Source organism: Phascolarctos cinereus, unplaced genomic scaffold (assembly GCF_003287225.1).
Source record: "Phascolarctos cinereus isolate Bilbo 61053 unplaced genomic scaffold, phaCin_HiC Scaffold_5;HRSCAF=322, whole genome shotgun sequence".
Lineage (NCBI taxonomy): Eukaryota > Metazoa > Chordata > Mammalia > Diprotodontia > Phascolarctidae > Phascolarctos > Phascolarctos cinereus.
In genome coordinates this window covers 466,027,966-466,047,505 of record NW_027555958.1, presented here as the reverse complement: position 1 = coordinate 466,047,505, position 19,540 = coordinate 466,027,966, and the positions used below count along the sequence as shown (strand labels likewise).

Below are 19,540 nucleotides of genomic sequence, written 5' to 3'. Positions count from 1 at the left end.
GTCCCCCCCACACACTATGGGTGGTGGCTCAGCCCCTTCTCTTTTCCTGCAAGAGTTCCTTATTTTTTTAATGACAATTCAGATTTCTGTTGTACTTTATCCTTGTAAAGAACTGTAATGCAGGCAATACTAGCATCACCCCCATTTTTTAGGGTCAGCCCTGAGATTTCATTGGTATAAGGAGTTAACTACAAGAAATTTCCCTTTCCCAACACAGTCCAGCAACCGTTCTGTAGTTTGAATCCTAGAGACTTGTATGGAACACCAAGCTTAAGTGACTTGTCCAGGGTCACACAGCCAGTGTGTGCCAGATGGAGGACTTGAACCCATGATTCTGAGGCTGCCTTTCTATCCACTATGCCACCTTGCTTCTGTTTTCTCTCTAATTTGCTGACAAGGAAAATGTGATATCTAAAGATGAACTGTCTTGTCCCACAACTGATTGGGTCTGGAGCTGAAAGGATAATCATGTGTTTTCTGACCCTCCTGTCCTTTCTACTGTCTTATTCAGCATTCTTTCCATTGTCCCCCACTGCCCCCACTTAGTGGAAAAATTTGCTTTGAGGACATGTTTGTCTACCACATACCAGAGAATAGGCTTAGAGCTGGGAATGGCCAAGAGAGGTCAAGTGACTTGCCCAAGGTCATGAAGCTCATACCAGGGGAATTGGGACTCCAAGTTGATGGTTCTTGACTCTCTCCAGGGCTCTCTCCATGATATCCCATGGCTTTTTAGAGCAGGGGAAGCTTTTGTATCAAATTAAGAGAAAAAATAGCCAGAGAAGCAGATGAGGAAATCATATTTCTTCTCAAAATGTGTGTCTGTGAGTCAATATGGGGTGTGGTCCAGACTGCTATCATCTTTCAGCCTTTAATGCCCTTTGACATTTCCAGACTTTGCTAGCAAGACCCCCCAAGAGGTTTGAACTTGCCATCCCCCTCAAGCCCTCCCTGCCTGGGTTGCATATCATCTGCCTGTCTCAGGAAGGAGGCAGGCTTTCCTGAAAAGTGGCCTTTGTTGCTGGGAATGCAGAGTGGCAGAATGCCAGGGTGTCATAGAATTTATCCCAGTCCCAAAGTGCTGAGAGAGAGAGAGAGAGAGAGAGAAGACATGGGGAAGGAGAAAGGAATGAGAAGCCCAAAGCAAGTAACACAGATTTAAATGGAGCATAAAAGGAACCTGAGGGGAGAGGGAGAGAAAGTCTGAGAGGAGCACAGAAAAGGCGTGGCCCTCTTCAAAGCCAACAAATGAACAGTTTGAGGAACAGTATTAACGATGAAGCAATCATAAGAAAATGATAATAATATTTACCTAGTACTTCCCAGGCCCAAAGCAGCTCATTTAAGCCTCACAACAGCTCCATGAGAGAAGAAGCAAATATGAATTTACTATTCTATAGTCAAAGAAATAACTCAGTGTGTCCAAGGTCAGAAACTAGGAATAATGCTCCCTGGGGCTCGTGTAAAGGCTTTAAGGATTACAAAGCATCGTGTTCAGAACAACCCAGTGAGATGGGCAGGGCAAAGAATATTGTCCACCCACCCCCCTTTACAGTGAGGAAAACTGAGGTTCAGAGATGTTTGGGGATTTACCAGGGGTCCCAAGACTGGGAATGCAGGCATTCTAGTGACCAAGTTGGGTTCAAACTTGATCTGATTTCTGACCGGTAATACTCTCTGGCAGAAGAGTAGTTTACCCTTTAACTAGGATTGCAAATATTTGCACTCTCTGATGGGATCTGCTTTTTAAAGGAATTTGACCCACCCGGGCATTGGATTTTCTACTTCTCATCTTCAGTTTTCCCCAGGAATCAGCCCTTGACAAGAACACCTGTTGGACTTCTTCTCCTTGTTGACTGAGGCTGCCTCCTCCTCCTTCTGCCAGCTCCACTTGAGTCTGGATTGGTTAGAAGGGAAACCACAGAGATTTCATCCACGTCATTATTTCTTTCATGCAGCAGATCTTTTCAGAGAATTTCCCGCCTTTCCATAACGAGCTCTTGACCTTAGCCTTTCTGACTCCAGAAACCTATCTGAGATTGTTCAGAGAGGAAGGAAATTTGTAGACAAAAACACTGTGTCAGGGCTGGAACAAGGCCCTGAAGATGGACTCATCCAAACCTCTTATTTTCCAGATGAGGAAACTGAGGCCTGGAGAGGAGAAGAGATTTAATCTATTTGCTTATTTGGAAAGGAAGGGATTAGACTAGATGTTCTCCCTTGCAGGTCTCACATTTTCTCTTCCAGGGTCCTTCTGGCTCTAGAATTCTTCTAAATTCTAAATTCTGCTAAATTGCTTTCTAGCGTGAATATTTGATGGTGCCTTCCAGCAATGACATTTTAATTCTTAAGGTCCAATCCACCTCTAGCATTCTGTGTTCTCACTCTTCTAAGGCCCCTCCCATTTTTAACATTCTATGTCCTAAGATCCCTCCCAGCTCTAACATTGTATGTTCTAGGTGACTTGGCCACAGTCATATAACTAATTAGCAGTAGAGCCAGGCCTAGAATCTAAATCAGTTTTTGAGTTCATTTGTGACAATGGTAGCTAAAGGAGAAAGGTCAGATGTGAGGGCTAAAAGAAAAAATGGACAGAGTTAAAAGAACTTCCAAAGAAGGAATTGTCTGAATTTCTTTTTTACCCTCCAATTCTAGGACATAAAGGCAGTTTTCTTGATAATTTCTTGAAATATGATACCTAGGTCTTTTTTTGATCATGGTTTTCAGGTAATCCAATAATTCTTGAATCATCTCTCCCTGATCTATTTTCTGGGTCAGTTGTTTTCCCAGCGAGGTATTTCACGTTTTCATCTATTTTTTCATTCTTTTCATCTTGTTTTATTGTTTCTTGATGTCCCATGGAGTCATTAGGTTCCACTTGCTCCATTCTAAATTTTAAGGAATTATTTTCTTCATTGAGCTTTTGTATCTCCTTTTCCATTTGTCCACTTCTACTTTTTAAAGAGTTCTCTTCAGTGGATTTTTTTTTTTAATTTTGGAGGCAGTGGGGGTTAAGTGACTTGCCCAGGGGTCACACAGCTAGCTAGTAAGTATCTGAGGCTGGATTTGAACGCAGGTCCTCCTGACTCCAGGGCTGGTGCTCTATCCACTGAGCCACCTACCTGCCCCTTCAGTGGATTTTTTGTACCTTAGCAGAGAGAAATGGTTGTTCAGATCTCATGTCCTCTATGAAAACTTTACAGCCCAGAGTAGATGCTTAGTAAATGCTAGTTGACTGACTGACTGACTCCCAGCATGGCTCCATGACATTTTAGCACAAAAATCAAGCCTGAAACAGGTCTGGGAGTTGGTTGGTTTTGTATCAGTTTGCCTAAGGTTCTCTTTCCTGGAACAGGGAGCTTTGAATCTGGGTAGTGACAGGTGGGGATTTCTCTTCTCCCCACCCTCCCAAGTATGCTGGGTCTCACAGGGTGGGGACATCTTTCTGGGTAACATTTGAAAGCCTTGTCTCTAAGGGATCTGAGATCTGTCTGTCCTCTTTCCCAAGTGATGGGGGCCATAAAGGTCAGATTCAACTCTTCCATTTCTCAGCTAATGGCAGAGACAACAGAATTCATTGTCCTACTGTGGGAGTTCAGGTGGATTTCGTCCCCTTATTCATCTAGGATCCACCCTGGATGAGAACAAGATAAGGCTTCCCAAGAACTTGAATCGATATTCACCAGAACTGTCTCTGTAGTCAGAGCACCTGGAGGCAGCCTCTGAGCCTTCCAGCTCAAAGATCTCAGCTCCAATGACTCATTGGTTATTATGCCCATTTTACAGTGGGGAAACTGAGGAAGGAAGCAGTTAAATGACTTGCTCAGGGTCACACAGCTAGTAAGTGTCTGAGGCAAGTCATTTAACTGCTTCCTGCCTCAGTTTCCCCACTGTAAAATGGGCATAAGAATAGCACCTACTTCCCAGAGTTGTTGTGAAGACAAAATGAGATATTTGTACTGTTTTGCAAACCTTTGAGTGCTATATAAATACTAGCTGTTGTTGTCATTATTATTTTATTAATGTACTACTGTTAGTGACAATTCACATTTCTGTAGCACTTGAAGTTTTTCAGAGTTGGCAGTGGGGTTTGGAGATTAAATGAGATCATATTTATAAAAGCACTTTGCAGACCTTAAAAGACTAGCTATTTTTACAAGAGAGTTGGGCTAGATAGATAGATTTCCAAGTCATCTGAATCAAGGCAATAATGGAACCCATAGTGGGGAGGTGGGGAATGAGATCATTATGGGATCTGTAAAATGGGCTAATAATAGTCATAGTACTCAATCTCCTACGTTGGCATAACGATCAGATGAGATCATGTCTATGAAGCACTTGGTGACCAGAAAACCACAATTCATGTCAATGTGAGTGATTACCAATATGTTTGCTTCATCCTGGACTCAGTTAAGTCTGAGTTCACTGGAAAGGGGGGTGGGTGGAGAGGGACAGTCAGTCAATCAATTTGCATTTATTCAGCGCTAGGGGGAAGCAGGGTTGTAAGCACTATGAGGGGGACACACAAGAAGGAAAAAGGTTCGGTCTCTGTCCTCTTGGGGTTTCTAGGTTTCTGAGCTGGTTGGGGCTTTTCAAGTTGTCTGCGTAATAACATGGTAGTAACTACCATTTATGTAGGTCTTTAAGGTGTGCAGAATGTCTTACCTGCGTTATTGTGTTTGAGCCTCACAACAACCATGGAAGGGAGGTGCTCTTATTAGATTCCCATTTTACAGATGAGGAAATTCAGATTATGCTGTATCAGCTAATACTTGAGCCTACTCTGTAACCAGTCCTAGTCTGCATTTTGTCAAACCCTATTTCTCAATTAAGCTAAAAAATGTGGTCTCTCCCGGTCTGAATTAAAGGCTTGATTGAATGAGGTTATCATTCTCTTTCAACTAGCCCCTGGGATGTCTGTTTTGTTGTCTGTAAACAAAAACCAGTTTAGGCTGAGCCTCTCCCCAAAAGATAGTTCTTCTGCCCTTGTCTCTCCTTGTGAAATTAGGAGTGGTCTGATCTCACCTGAAGGAATGACTGACCAGGGGTCCTGACTGGGTGGTTCTAGATTACAGGAGGAAGTTGAAGCCTTTCTAAAACAATTGTTGTTCAGTCATTTCAGACCCTTTGTGACCCCATTTGACAAAGATGTTGGAGTGGTTTGCCATTTCTTTCTCAGCTCATTTTACAGATGAGGAAACTGAGGCAAACAGGGTGAAGTGACTTGTTCAGGGCCACACAGCTAGGAACTGTTTGAGGCTGGATTTGAACTCAGGTCTTCCTGACTCCAAGCCCTGTGCTCTGTCCACTGTACTAGCTACCCAGTAAAGCAATTAATATTCCTTAATTGTCAGAGGGCTGTGATCATCCCCACCTGAAGGTGGGCTACCTTTCCCGGCTGTAGCCAATTGTGATGTTCTCCAGCCATTCAGAACTCCTCCTTTCCGGCCTTTCAGTAAAGAGGATTTTTTCCTTTGCATTGTGGTTGATGACCTGACTGAGGGGGCCAGTCTGACCCACTTCATTAACAGCTGTCTATGTCACTGTGAACAAACTTTTATCTTGCTCAGAGAAGACATGCCTCAGTTTTGCCTTTGTTGTGTTTTGCTGGCCATATGGATAAGGAAAAGGAATCGGAGAGAGGTTGAATGACTGGCTCAAGGCCACAAGTGACGAAGTGTCTGAAGCAGAACTTGAACTCAAGTGTTCCTGACTCCAACTGCGGAGCAGCCTGGATGGTGCAGAAGCACCGGTGTTGATCAGCACTCCCAAGATGGACATGCGTGAGTGCCAGGGCTGCTTCCCCCAGTGCAGATTGCAGCCCTTCCAAGAACTTAGATGCTGTTTGCCCAGAGTTCTCACTATTGGAAAATCCATTACCTGTGGCCATTGTGGTAATGGGTCTTTCTGACCTTATGCCTTCTCCTCTGCCTGTATTTGAGGCCAGGGAGGGAAGGCATCAGAGGAGAACTCTAGTGGAAGCAGAGCCTAGAGGAAATGTTGTCCACTGTGTTGTATAGGGAGCCCTGATGGATACAGTGGACTTAACTTTGGCACATCAAGACTGTATCTGTCAGTGTGAGTCCTTCCCCCCCCCCCCACAACTCACAAACCTTCTGTTACTTAGTAGATGGTCTTTAAGAGTTGTTGGGGGATTCATTCAACAATTCAACACCCTTCAATTTGACAAATATTATTTAAGCCCCTACTATGTACAAAATGCTGTGTTCTGAAGACCCAAAGGAAACAGTCGTGGGATCATAAATAGACAGCTAGAAGGGGCCTCAGGTGATTTAGTCCAGTAGGGAAACTGAGGCATAGAGGTATAGGAGACTTGCCTCGAGTCCCCTTGAGGTAATATTTGGCAGAGTCAGGATCCAAACCCGGGTCCTGTTGCTCTAAATACAATGTTCTTTCCTCTGTGCTACTCACTCTACTTTCCTTTGGAGACAGATTTCCCTGCCTTCAAGGACCCTACTTACTTCACATGAGTCCTTCATTCCAGCCAAACTGGTTGGCTTCTTGTCTACTGAACATAACTTGGCCTTTCCTGTAAGTCTGCCAAAAGCATTCTCATCCCTAGGAATGCATAGCTCCCCCCATCCATCTTTTTAAGGTCCAGCTCAAGTCCCATCTTCACCCAGGGAGCCTTTCCAGCTTACTCCCACCCACAGTGCTCTCAGTCATCTGCGAGTTCCCAAGGACACTCCCTTGCTGACTTTGCTTCTTATTTGGCCGCCATTATTATCATCATCTCTCTTCATGAGCTCTGTTACCTTGGATAAGTCACTTCTTATCTCTAGGCTTCATATTACCCCCCTGTAAAACAAGGGCATTGGCTTAGGTGGTCTCCAAGGTAAGAGCTTCCAGCGCAAGGTCCTGTGACGTCTCTTTCAGTGCTGTCTCCATTGTTACTAACATTCTAATTTCTCTCTTTGGAGTTTTGGGTGTTGTCTCCTCAAGTAGACAATTAGCCCAGTGTTGGCAGGGACTCTGACTCACTCTTCTAACTAGGCTTAGCACTGTGTGTACAATATATATTCAATTAAAATATTAATTGATTTGGTTAATGAAGGGGGGAGTACTCTAAGACAAGAGTCTGTGTACTTAGGTTTGCTTTTTAAATTTGATACCTGTCTTTCCATATAAGTAGTTTCTCTTGAAATCCACTGTAGTTATTTGATGTATTGAAAAGCATTATTCTGGGAAAAGGTCGACAGGAATCACCAGACTGCCAAAGGGGTCCGTGCCACTAAAAAGCTTAAGCACTGCTGCTCTGTGGGGTCAGGAAAGGAGGATTAGTAGGACAGGATGGTTAGCCTTCAAGGCTCCAGAAGCTTTGCCTTTCCTGGCTTATTAAAAGCCCTCTTTTTGCTGACTTGCTTTGCTAAGTAGGTCAGTTGACCTAGGCTAGTGGCACAGAATTGAAACCTTAGTTTAACATCACTTTTTGTCTATCATGGTTCATGGCAGATGCTGAGCTGAGGAGAAATTAAAGTATTATAATGGTGTCTTTGTTGATCGGGAGCGGGTTTGCTCCTGAAGCTGTTTGCTGTTTTTGGTGGGAGCCCATTTTTAGTAGTTGAGGTCCCTAGGGGGATCCATAGCGCTCACATTACAATTGCTGTTGTTCAGTTGTTTCCATTGTGTCTGACTCTCCATGAACCCATTGGGGGTTTTCTTGGCAGAAATACTGCACTGGTTTGCCATTTCCTTCTCCAGCTCATTTTACAGATGAGGAAACTGAGGCCAACAGGGTTAAGTAACTTGCTAGCATCCAAGGTCAGATTTGAACTCAGGTTCAGATCTATTCACTGTGTCACCTAGCTGCCCCTATATATACTTTGCAATTAATGTTCATTCTGGACCTGAAGTCTGAGATATTGAACATCCAGGTTAAGATGATTCATTCTCTGCTGTACAATTTTAACATTTCATGTAATATCTCCTATTAAAATTCACATGAACCTGGCAACCCATGTTCAGTTTTGCTAAATACTTTATTGTTAGGTAAGGGGAGGCGACTCTATTAACTATAATTTGGACCCATGGGATACAGGGCCTTTAGTTTCTGCCTTCCCTTTCAGTCAAGGATGTGACACAGAGAGAATTCTTCCAGGTCAACCCCGTGTGGGGCATTGTTTGGGAGGGAGGAGGCGGAGGAGGAGCAGTGACTCATGAGTAATGCACAGCTTGTCCAGAGTGCTGAGGGGCAGGGGGCCCACACGGAATCTCCCAAGATGGTTTCTTGGAGCAGTGGGGACAAAAGCTTTGGGAAAGTTGTCTGTGACTCATCTCCAGGGGATGATTCACTAACAAAATCTTAGAGACTATAATGTAAAAAGAGGGAAAAAAATTCATTTGGAAGTGCCTACATGAAAAAATCTTCTTTATACTGAGAAGCAGAGTGGATAGAGCCAGCATCAGAGCCAGGAAGACCTGGGTTTAGGTCCTGCCATTGACCCATCAATGTGTGGCACAGTGCTCTAGGCAACTCTCTCACATTATAAGTTGCAAAGAAGATGCCAACCTGCACTGATAGAAAGAGTTTCCTCACCCGGGAGTTCCCTAAACCAGTGGAATCACGGGCCTCATCTGTGTCCTTTTCCCTCTCTTATACTGAATGTCCCCAAAGTCTTAGTGCAGTTTTAAGTGACTGAGACTTCAAAGATGACACTTTCGGGCATTTTATTAAGTGAAGTCAACAAGCTTATATTAAGCACCTACTATGTCATAGGCACACTGTAGGGATACAAAGACCAGAATATAAAATAGTTTGGCCCTCAAGGAACTTTCATTCTATTGGGGGAGACACCATGTCTATAAATACACATATACGCCTGTATATGTGCATATGTAGGTGTGGTGGTGGTGGTGTTCAGTTATTTCAGCTGAGTCCGATTCTTCACAGCCCCATTGGGGGTTTTCTTGGCAGAGATCCTGGCCTGGTTTGCCATTTCCTTCTCTAGCTCTTAAGTAAACAGGCTTAAGTGACTTGCCCAGAATTACACGGCTAGTAAGTTTCTGAGGCTAGATTTGAATTCAGGTCTTCCTGATTCCAAGCCCAGCGCTCTATGCACTATGGCGCCACCTAGCTGCCCTTAATGATAGTAGCTCACTTTTATATAGCACTTTAAGGTTTGAAAAATATTTCACATTCCTTCATTACATTACAGTCCCTCCCTCCCTCCCTCCCTCCCTCCTTCCTCCCTCCCTCCCTCTTCCTTCCTCCCTCCCTCCCTCCCTTTCTCCCTCCCTTCCTTCCCTCCTCCCTCACTTCCTTCCCTCCTCCCTCACTTCCTTCCCACCTCCCTCCCTTCTTTCCTTCCTTCCTTCCTTCCTTCCTTCCTTCCTTCCTTCCTTCCTTCCTTCCTTCCTTCCTTCCTTCCTTTTCCTTCCTTCCTTCCTTCCTTCTCCCTTCCTCCCTTCCTCCTTCCTCCCTTCCTCCCTTCCTCCCTTCCTCCTTCCTTCCTTCCTTCCTTCCTTCCTTCCTTCCTTCCTTCCTTCCTTCTTCCCTCCTCCCTCCCTTCTTCTTCCCTCCCTCCCTTCCTTCCTCCCTCCTCCCTCCCTCCTCCCTTCCTCCTCCCTTCCTTCCTCCCTCCCTTCTTCTCCCTTCCCTTCCTTCCTCCCTCCCTTCTTCCCTTCCTTCCTCCTCCTTCCTCCCTTCCTTCCTCCCTCCCTTCCTTCCTCCCTCCCTCCCTTCCTCCCTCCCTCCCTCCTCCCTCCTCCTTCCTCCCTCCCTCCCTCCCTCCCTTCCTTTCTTCCCTCCCTCCTCCCTCCCTCCCTCCCTCCCTCCCTCCTCCTCCCTTCCTTTCTCCCTCCCTCTCCTTCCCCCTCCCTCCCTCCCTCCCTCCTCCCTTCCTCCCTCCCTCCCTCCTCCTCCCTCCTTCCCTCCCTTCCTTCCTTCCTCCCTTCCTCCCTTCCTCCCTCCCTCCCTCCCTCCCTCCTTCCTCCTTCCCTCCCTCCTTCCTTCTTCCCTTCCTTCCTTCCTCCCTCTCCCTCCCTCCCTCCTCCCTTCCCCCTCCCTCCCTCCCCCCTCCCTCCCTTCCTCCTCCCTCCCTCCCTCCTTCCTCCCTTCCTTCCTTCTTCCCTTCCTTCCTTCCTCCCTCCCTCCCTCCCTCCCCCTCCCTTCCCCCCTCCCTCCCTCCCTCCCTTCCTTCCTCCCTCTCCCTCCCTCCCTCCCTCTCAAGGACCCTTATACCTCTATATGATTCTAGGAGAGCAGGTAGCAACGGGGTGACAGAGTGAGAGCCTTGCTTGGAGCCCCCAAGCTCTCTGTGACCCATTCCGCCACCTTGTGGTAGAAGCCTGGAAATGCTAATGCATGGATTAGATGAGGTCATTCCCAAGAGCATTCTGGGAGCCGTGGCCACATTCTGAGGCTGAGCTAGGATGGAGATATTGGGCAATCTTCCCTGGGCAGCTCCTTTTTCCGTTAATGATTCATCCGTCCCCACATACGTCGCTCTAGGTTATTCTGACAAGGGAAGTACCACGCCCTTGCAGGGTCCTAGGGTTTATCTGTGGAAGACTGAAATATTGACTTACTCATCTTTCTTTGAGAGATGGCGCAAGGTGCAATGTCAAGAGAACTGAGCCCACAGCCGGGAAGACCTGGGTTCGAGTCCATCTCTGACACACAATGGGTGGGTGACCCTGAGCTGGTCAGCGCCCCCGGGCAGCGGGGGAAGACTCACAGTTGGGGAGCAGGTGCTAACATTCTTTGGTGGGAGAATGTCTATACTTGGATTGACATTGACATTGACAAGTCATGGTCCGTGTCAAAAAGCAGGTAAAAGTGATCACTGTGTGGCTCCTTAAGCCACCGCATAGGCATGAGCTGGATAATATTAATAATAACTCTCATTTATGTCGAATTTCAAGGTTTTCCAAGAATTTTATTTGATCCTCAGGTGAGTGAGTGCTATTACATTTCAACCACATGGAGGCTGAGGCTCACACAGCAAAGCTAGTTAGCATCTGAGGTGGGATTTTGGACTTAGACCTCCCCCACTCCAAGGCCAGCGATCGATCTGCTACCCCAGCTGCCTCTCAGTGGAAGAATTCAGGGTGCCCAACTGAGCCCATATGCTTGGTGGCTCAGCAACTCACACTGAACTGGTTAGACCTGGTTTTTAAATCATAGAATGGGGGGCATTCGGAGACGGTGGACAGAGAGCCACCCTCAGCATTAGCAAGACCTGGGTTCAAGTCTTACCTCAGACACATACTGGTTGTGTGACCCTGGCCATTTCACTTAACTATCCAGTGCCCTAGGCAAGAGTCTTTCCACCATGAACTGAAGATCGGATGCCATCTGCATTGGTAGTGGGAGTTTTCTCATCTGAAAATTCCTTTTACCATTGAAACCATAGTCCCAGTGCCTATCCTATGCATTGGATGCTCTTAGAATCCCCAGTTTTCTTCAAAGCTCAGCTTAAGCCCTGTCTCCTCCGTGAGGTCTTTCCTGATCCCCTCCAGTGCCACACCCCCAAACCTCTTATTATTTTTGTGCATATTTATATGTGCCCATAGTATCACCTCCGATAGCACATACACTCCTTCAAGGCTAGGGCTATTTCATTTGTGTTTTTGTATCCATAATACCTAGTACTGTCTGACACACAGTAGGTGCTTAAAGAATACTTGTACATTGATTGCCCGTAGTAAGCATTTGCTGTATTAAGTATCTGTTAATCAGGCAGTTTCCTGAGTCTGGAGGGAAGTTTTCACAGAATTGAGATGGTATCAGGGTGGGGGAATTGGGAGTGAAAGCCTAAGGCTGGCCACCTTCGGAATTTGGTCACTTTAACACATGTAGCTTCTTTTTGTACGGCTTCCTCATCTATAAAAATGAATGGCTTAAGTTGGCTTCTCTCTAAGGTCATTTCCAAACATGTCCTGTGGTTCTGTCATAATCAGGTTTTCCCAGAGATGTCCCTAGAAGCTGTACACTCCTGGTCCCAGAATATTCAAAAATAGAATGTTGCTTGTGTCCTTGTTGCTAAAAATAAGCAGACAGAAAATAACCCTACACCATAGAAAAGGAAATTGAGGCTGGTCACGTATCTTGTGTGTGGTGTGGTGTGTTTCATCCCAAGAGAACAGGGGCTCACTGAAAAATGTTCGAGCCAGTGATTTCCTTCCCTCTGAAGTCTTTAATAGAAATTAATGTAGAAAAATGCTCTTTATTCACAAATTTTCCATATGAAAATGGACTTGATTTTTTTCTCTTTTGCTCCAAAATTTCATCTGTGGAAACTTCATGTTATTTCTTTAGAGTTGGAATAGCGATACAGATGAAGAAACCGAGGAGCAGAGTGGGGAAGTGACTGTCCCTCGCCTTTCTAGGTCCCTTCCATCCCACACCATCTAGCAGCACCCTCGTAGGAGCGTTTTGGTTCCTGTTTAATCTTGGCCTGGCTTCATGAAGGAGAGTGCAGCTATCTTTTCTGCTAGCAGTGAAGAAGATGAAAGGCAGCGCCTGGGAGCCAGCATGCAGCCACAGTGACTGGTGAACCAAAATGGTGCCTCTTTTGGTCCTAGGGAAATGGGAAAGATGGCAGCAAAGGTTTCGGGGCAACATTTTCCCTCGAGTTTCCATCCTCCGGAGTTCAGCCCCTTGCCTAATTTTAAGAAGAGAAAATTACGTGAATAAAATGTAGTAGCTGGGCTCGATGAGGTTCCTGGTGACAACAAGAGCTGAGAATAGTTTAGACATGAAGTCTGAAGTCTAAAGTCCTTGCGGACTTTATAGCCTGATTAGGCAGCTAGGTGGTGTCATGGATGGAGTGCAGAGCTTGGCATCAGAGAGTCCTGAGTTCAAATCCTAACTCAGGCAACAACTACATGCCCCTAGGCAAGTGTTATTTAACTCAGTTTCCTCCTCTGTAAAATGGAGGTAATAACAGAAGCTCCCTTATAGGGCTGATGTGAGGATCAAGTGAGATGGTGTTTGTCAAGTGCTTGGTGAATCTTAAAGAGCTACAGACACACTACTGGTGCCTAGTCTGGGCCAGATAGCAGTTTTGTTGTTCAGTGGTTTTCAGTTGTGTGTGACTCTTCATGACCCGTTTGGGGTTTTCTTGGCAGAGATACTGGAGTCATTTGCCATTTCCATCTCTAGCTCATTTTATAGATGAGAAAACCGAGGCAAACAGGGTGAAATGCTTTTCCCAGGGTCACATAGCTAGTAAGTAACTGGGCTGGATTTGAACTCAGGTCTTCCTGACTCCAGGCCCAGCACTCTATCCATTGTCCCACCTAACTGACCCAAGAGAGTAATAATAACAGCTAATTTTTTATAGGTTTAAAGGTTCGCAAAATGCTTTACAAATATTATCTCATTACCACAACCCTGGGAGGTAGATGCTATTATTATCCTTACTTTACAGATGAAGAAACAGAGGCTGAGAGAAGTTAAATAAATTTCTAGCAAATGTCTGAGGCAGGATTTGAATTCAAGTCTTTCTGACTCAGACTCAAGCACTGTACCCACTTTGTCCCCTGAACTGTATATAGTAATGTCGCTCTACTCTTCTTCGGTCCAATCAAATCTGGGAAACACTGTTCAGTCTGGAGTAGGGGTACTACGTTTTAGGCAGAATGTTGAAAGGCTGAAGAAGGGTTTGCTCATGCAGAGGAGGCCAACAAGGCTGGAGGAGGGCCCCATGTCCACGCCAGAGGAGGACCATTTGAAGGAACGTGACATGTGACATGTGGAGAAGAAAAGACTCAGGGTAGATTTATTTAAGGCCACTATGAATCCAGAACTGGAAGGCCATCTAGTCCACCTCCTCCCATTTTACGTATGAGGAAACTGAGGCTCGGGTAGATGGAGTGATCTGCCCAAGATCACATAAGCAATAGAACTAAAGGCAGGATTTGAACCCAGATCCTCCAGCTTCCAAGTCATTAGCTCCCTGCTGCCTAGATGGATCTTGCATATAGAAGGCATTCCCTAAAAGATGGGTGAATGAATGATTAGTTTAAAGATGCAGAGGTACTGATACCTCCCTTTACCCTCAGCCGTCATTCACTCAGATCTGCTGACCATCATAGAATCTCAGTGTTGGAAGGAACCACAGAGAACATCTCTACCCCTATAACCTCCACAAGGTAGTTAGTCAACAAACATATCTTGCCTGCTTACTGTGTGCCAAGGATTGTGCTGAGTACTTGGGATACAAAGAAAAGTAAAAACCAATCCTATTCTCAAGAAACGTAGATTCTAACAATATACATTCATTAAGAACCTTTTATGTGCCAGTCAAGTCAATAAGCATTTATTAAGTGCCTACTGCATGTGCCAGGCACTGTACTAAGTCCTGGGAATACAAAGAGAAGCAAAAAATAGGGTCTTGGCCCTCAAGGAGCTCAATTGGCTTTCACTAGAATGAAGACATTGGGGGCAGGTTAAGAGGAGGGGGCAGCTGATTCCATCATTTCATTTTAGGAATTTTTGGGGACTTTGTTTTGCCCTCAAGCCTTCATTTCCAGCCTTTCATGAATCAGGGCAGACATGACTTCCTGGCCTGCTGAGCCCTCTCTTCTCTAGCCCTCTCAGTCTGTTCCCAGGCATGTTCATTGTCCTCGGATTCCAGGGAATAGAAAGGGTAAGGGAGCATCCCAGACACCACAGAGCTTTTAGGAAAATGGTATTGACTCTGGTGGCTGCAAAACTTAGCCTCATCTGGAGAAGTCGATTTCTCTGAGTGAAGGCGAGCTTTCTGGACCCGGGAGGCAATAAATGGTGAGCGATTGAGCAGACATTGATTGTTTGATCGTCCCTAGAAGTTTATTGTAAGTGAATCTGCACTCCGTGTTCTCGGGCCTTCCCGGAATCTGGGCTATAATTGGAAAGCACAGCGGCATATAGAAAAGCAATCATTCTGCCTTGCTGCCAGGAGAAAATAGCAGGTTTGATATTTATATTCTGACAGTTCTGCTGGTTGGAGCCCTTCTGAACGAGGAGGATGCTTCCACTGGCATGAGGGGAGCTGCTGGGGTGCTGCGGTGGATGGATGCTTGGGACCAGAGACCCAGAAAAGCAAAGCCTGGTGGGCCTAAGGTAGGTGAAGCTACAGCAGGTCAGGGCACAAGATCTTGGATTTGAAGGTGGAAGGGGCTGCTGAAGTCATCCCGTCCAACCCCATAGAAAGAGAAACTGAGGCCCAGAGGAGAGAACGGACTTGCCTGAGGTCTCTCTGGATGTCATCTGAATCCTTTCCTTAATATTGTTGTTGTTAGTGCCAGAGAGATGTGGTAAAATGTGGGCTTGAACCCTGTGAAGCAACAGACTTTTTTCCCCCTTCAAAATCAGATCCTTGATCTGGATTCAAGCCTTGATTCTGGGGCATAAGAGCCCTGTGACCTTGGCCAAATCACATCATCTCTCTGGCCAGATGGAGGTTTGGATTATATGACCTCCAGGGTACTTTTCAATTCTAAGTTTTCCCCTTTAATCCTTTCTGTTTTCTGAGAATAAGATCGAAATGTACTTGGTGGGGGTGTGTTCATGAGCAGAAGAACCAGAAATTCTCCCTTTTGTGAGGCTGATAGTTTTCTTTCATTCATCCACCCATCTAGCCACCTGTCCGTCCATCTATCCATCAATTTATTTATTTTGGGGTGGTGTCACTGTTTTGTTGATGCATTTTATCTTGAAACAAAATACGTACTCCAACAAATTCATAGCCTAGCAGTAGCACATTCCCACCTGTGTCCCTCACCTCACAAGGCTTTCTGACTGACGATGAATGGAAAAGCTTTGAAAATCCTTCCTATGTGCCGGCCACCGTGCTAAGTTCTGGGTTTACAGACGCTGACGGGAGATAGCTTGGCCCAAAAGGAATGGACGTTCTAATAGAGTGGTGACTGTCATGGAGACATTTGATCTGGGGAGTCCTGGGGATGATGAGTGAAGCCACGTGACAGATGGATGTCACTTTCCAGAAACAAAGATAGCATCAGTTTCATTACTAGCACCTTTTTGTCTTTATATCCCCAGAACTTGGCACAGTTCCTGGCATGTAGGAAGTACCTAGGATTCTACTTATTGACTCCTGGTTGCAAGGGGTTGAACTGAGGAGAGTGGTGGTTAGTTATTCAGTCTGTTAGTAAGCATTTATTAATCACTTAGTCAGTCAGTCAATAAGCATTTATGAAGGACCTACTATATGCCAGGCTAAGCGCTGGGAATACAAAGAAAGGCAAAAGACTGTCCTGCCCTGGAGGCACTCACAATTTCATGGGGAGACAGCATTCAAACAGCTATGTACAGACGAGCAGGATTCATGCTTTAAGGAGGGCTTGGTATAGTCTAGACGAGTTCCTAAGGATTCATTTAAGTTTCTCATTCTATGAAACAAAATTGAGTGCAATCATCCCCTCTTTAGCAGTGTCTGATCTCTGCAGGGCTCTGTACTGGTGTCATCAGGGAGAAAAGAAGGTTTGAGAAACGTGGCTGTGTTCTAGGAACAGAGTCAAACAAACGAACCTAGATGAACTCCATTGTTTGGCCTCTCCATTAGTGCTCCACTCAATGGCTATAGCCTGGAGCACGGGGCGCCTGTTGTTGCACCTGCCTGCCCTGCCCTGCAGGTGGATGGGGCTTGGATTATAATCTTACTTTCATACAATATGATGTAATTTGGCCAAAGTCACAGGGCTCTTATGCCCCTTGAATCCAAGTCAAGGAGAAGGAAGTCCATGATTTTGAAGGGGAGAAAAGTCTGTTGCTTCACAGGGTTCAAGCCCACATTTTACCACATCTCTCTGGCACTAACAACAACAATATTAAGGAAAGGATTCAGATGGCATCTAGAGAGACCTCAGGCAAGTCTGTTCTCCCCCCTGGGCCTCAGTTTCTCTTTCTGTAAAATCATGGGGTTGGACATGACTTCCTGGGCCCCAGTGATTCAGATATAGAAGGGACATTACTGGCTACCCTCAATGTACAGATGATGGAACTGGGGGCCAGAGAGGTGGAGTGATTTGCTCCTAGTCACATGGCTTGTAAGCATCTGAGTTGAGATTTGAGTTGAGTTGAGTTGAGATTTGAACTTATGTGCTACACTCTATCCAATACTCCCCATTGCCCAGCTCCATAGCCCTTAACTGTCCTTCAGTGACAGCCTCCTGGGCTGGCTCTTACTCGCTTGGAGGGACCTGCTGGCTGGGGTCCTTTCAAGAGCCCAGGGCCATCTCTAGCCCTCATGGAGGAATGGCAGAGGGAGCTTTGTTGCCTTCAGGTAGGACTATGGGAAAATGCCAGCTCAGCTTGTAATATATTACCTTTCCCCTAGAATATTCCAAACCCATATTGGGCACTGAGCCCCACTGACTTACCTTTGTTTACCCTCATTTTTCTGCTGACTTGGTATACCTTTATTAATCTTCTAAGTTTGTACCACCTTTATTTGATTTCTTTGTTTTGTCAAAAGATTATTAAAATGTTCAGCCTTGGGCTGTCCAGATACGATAGTGATGGGGTGTCTATGTCTGAATATCTCTTGATTAAACAAGTATTACTGGAGGCAGCCTGGTATAACGGCTAGAAAGTTTGCCTTAGAATCAGTAAGAACTGGGTTCAAGTCCTTCCTTTGACGTATTGGCTGTGTGACCCTGGGTATGTCACCCAACTTCTCAATGTAGGTGCTGACTTGCATTGATGGAGAGATTTCCTCATGCCGAAGTGTCTTACCCCAGTGAGATGTTAGGTCCAGTTCTCGTCTGTCAGCAAGTACTGGGTCTATTTTTGCACAGCATTAATACTTAAGGAAATCTTTCCTTGCCTGGAGTTATTCAGGAAATTTCTTCCTTCTATTCCTCTTTAGTCGCTTCAACCAAGTTGTGGCCAAGGCAAGAGCTCTTCTCTGGCTTCAAAGTGTGACCACTTAGACTGCGCACCCACGAAGGGTTGGAAGGGGCCCCAGCGTTCATCTAGTCCAGCTTCTTCATTTTACAGAGGAGGGAAAGGAGGACCAGAGAGGGGAAGGGGAAGGCACTAGCCCCAATTACACAGCTCAGTAGAAGCTAGAACTCAGGTCCAGCCTGCCAGTTGAAGTCTCTGTGAGTTGTACCAAACTGATTTGGACTATCGTGTTGTGTGTAGTGAGCTTTTTTTTTTCCTTTTCCATTTCCATGTGGGATATTTTTGTACTAGTTTTTACTGTTGTCATCGCTGATTTTGGGGGAACTCTTTCCTCTAGTCCTTCCCCTTACAAATGTTTGATAGAGTGGTGTGTATAGAGTGGTGCTTGCTAAATGATATTACCTGAGTAAGGCCCCCATGACGTGGATCCCTCATGTCTAACCTGTAGCCCCATATCTGTAATTGCTGGTGATTTCCTTATGGACCCCTCAAGTCTCTTATTTAGATAGTCTGCCTTCTGCCTTGGGCTGTTTAGTGTAAACAAAGCTATTTTAGGGTGTGGGAGTGTGTATGGTGGACCACACCTTCACACCTTCATTTTCCTTGGATTGTGTGATTTCCTCTGGGGTATTTACGTCCAGTGGGTAGGGATTAGCGCTCCTCTCCCTGGCCTCCCCCTGCCTTCCATTTCCTGAAAGTGATCTCTCCCCACCTTAAATTTCTTTGAAATGTCAGCCATTATTTCTTTTTTTAAGTTTCATTGATGTTTTGTTTTTACATTATAAGCAAAGATTGCCTTCACTTCTCATGTAACAAAGTATAGCAATTGAGTAAAACTAATAACGCAATGACCTCATCTGAAAGTAAATTCAACAGTCCACATCTGTAGCCACCCCCTCTATTTTAAAAATTGCTTTTTTAAATGAACTGAAATCCATTTTCTCTCCTTCTCATCCTGTTGAAAGAAAGAGAAAAGAAAAACAAATTCTTTGTTAGAAATAAGCACAGACAAGCAAAACAAATTACGTCATTGAAGGAATGTGAAAATATGTGTTTTGTTCTGCCCATTAAATCCATCACCATATTTCATCATCATCATCAGTTCTCGTGGGTCCTCAGAAATCATGGATGGTCCTGGATGGTCCTTGTTCTTACAGCTTTCAAAGTTGTTTGTCTTTACATTGTTGTTACTGTATAAACTGTTCTCCTACTTTTGCTGATGTTCATGCATCATAGATTTGTAGAAGTCTTCAACACCATTCATTCTTTGTGGCTAATGTGGGAATATGTTTTGCATGATTTCATATATATATAATAAGTATCAGATTTATTGCTTTCTCAATGGGTAATGGAGGGTTGGAGGAAGAGAATTTGGAACTCAAGATAAAGATAAAATTTTTAAAATGCATGGAAAAATAAATAAAATGGGGACGATTCTAATAATCCTGGTACCTGCCTCATTTAATTAGTGGTCATTTGGACCATAGTTTTCACATGGCTATAGATAGCCTGAGTTTCCTCCCTTGAGAACTGCCTATTCGTATCCTTAGATCATTTATCCATTGGGGGAATGGCTCTTTTTCTTATAAGCTTGAATTAGTTCTTTATATATCTTAGACATGAGACCGTACTGCAATGGCCTTTTCCCTAGTTAATTGTTTCCCT

At 45.1% G+C, this 19,540-nt stretch overlaps 1 protein-coding gene across 6 annotated transcripts in view; it reads left to right on the top strand.

The window, feature by feature from the left end:
- JAK1 (Janus kinase 1) overlaps window positions 1-19,540 on the top strand; it is a 142,985-nt gene that overhangs the window by 59,099 nt on the left and 64,346 nt on the right. Inside the window, exon 1 of one of the 6 annotated variants that reach the window (XM_020993025.2) lies at window positions 14,970-15,070. The exons of the other annotated variants lie outside the window; for them this stretch is intronic. The gene's annotated coding sequence lies outside the window, so the exon portion shown is untranslated. Of the gene's footprint in view, window positions 1-14,969; window positions 15,071-19,540 lie in introns of those variants that run through there. 6 annotated transcript variants of the gene reach the window in all.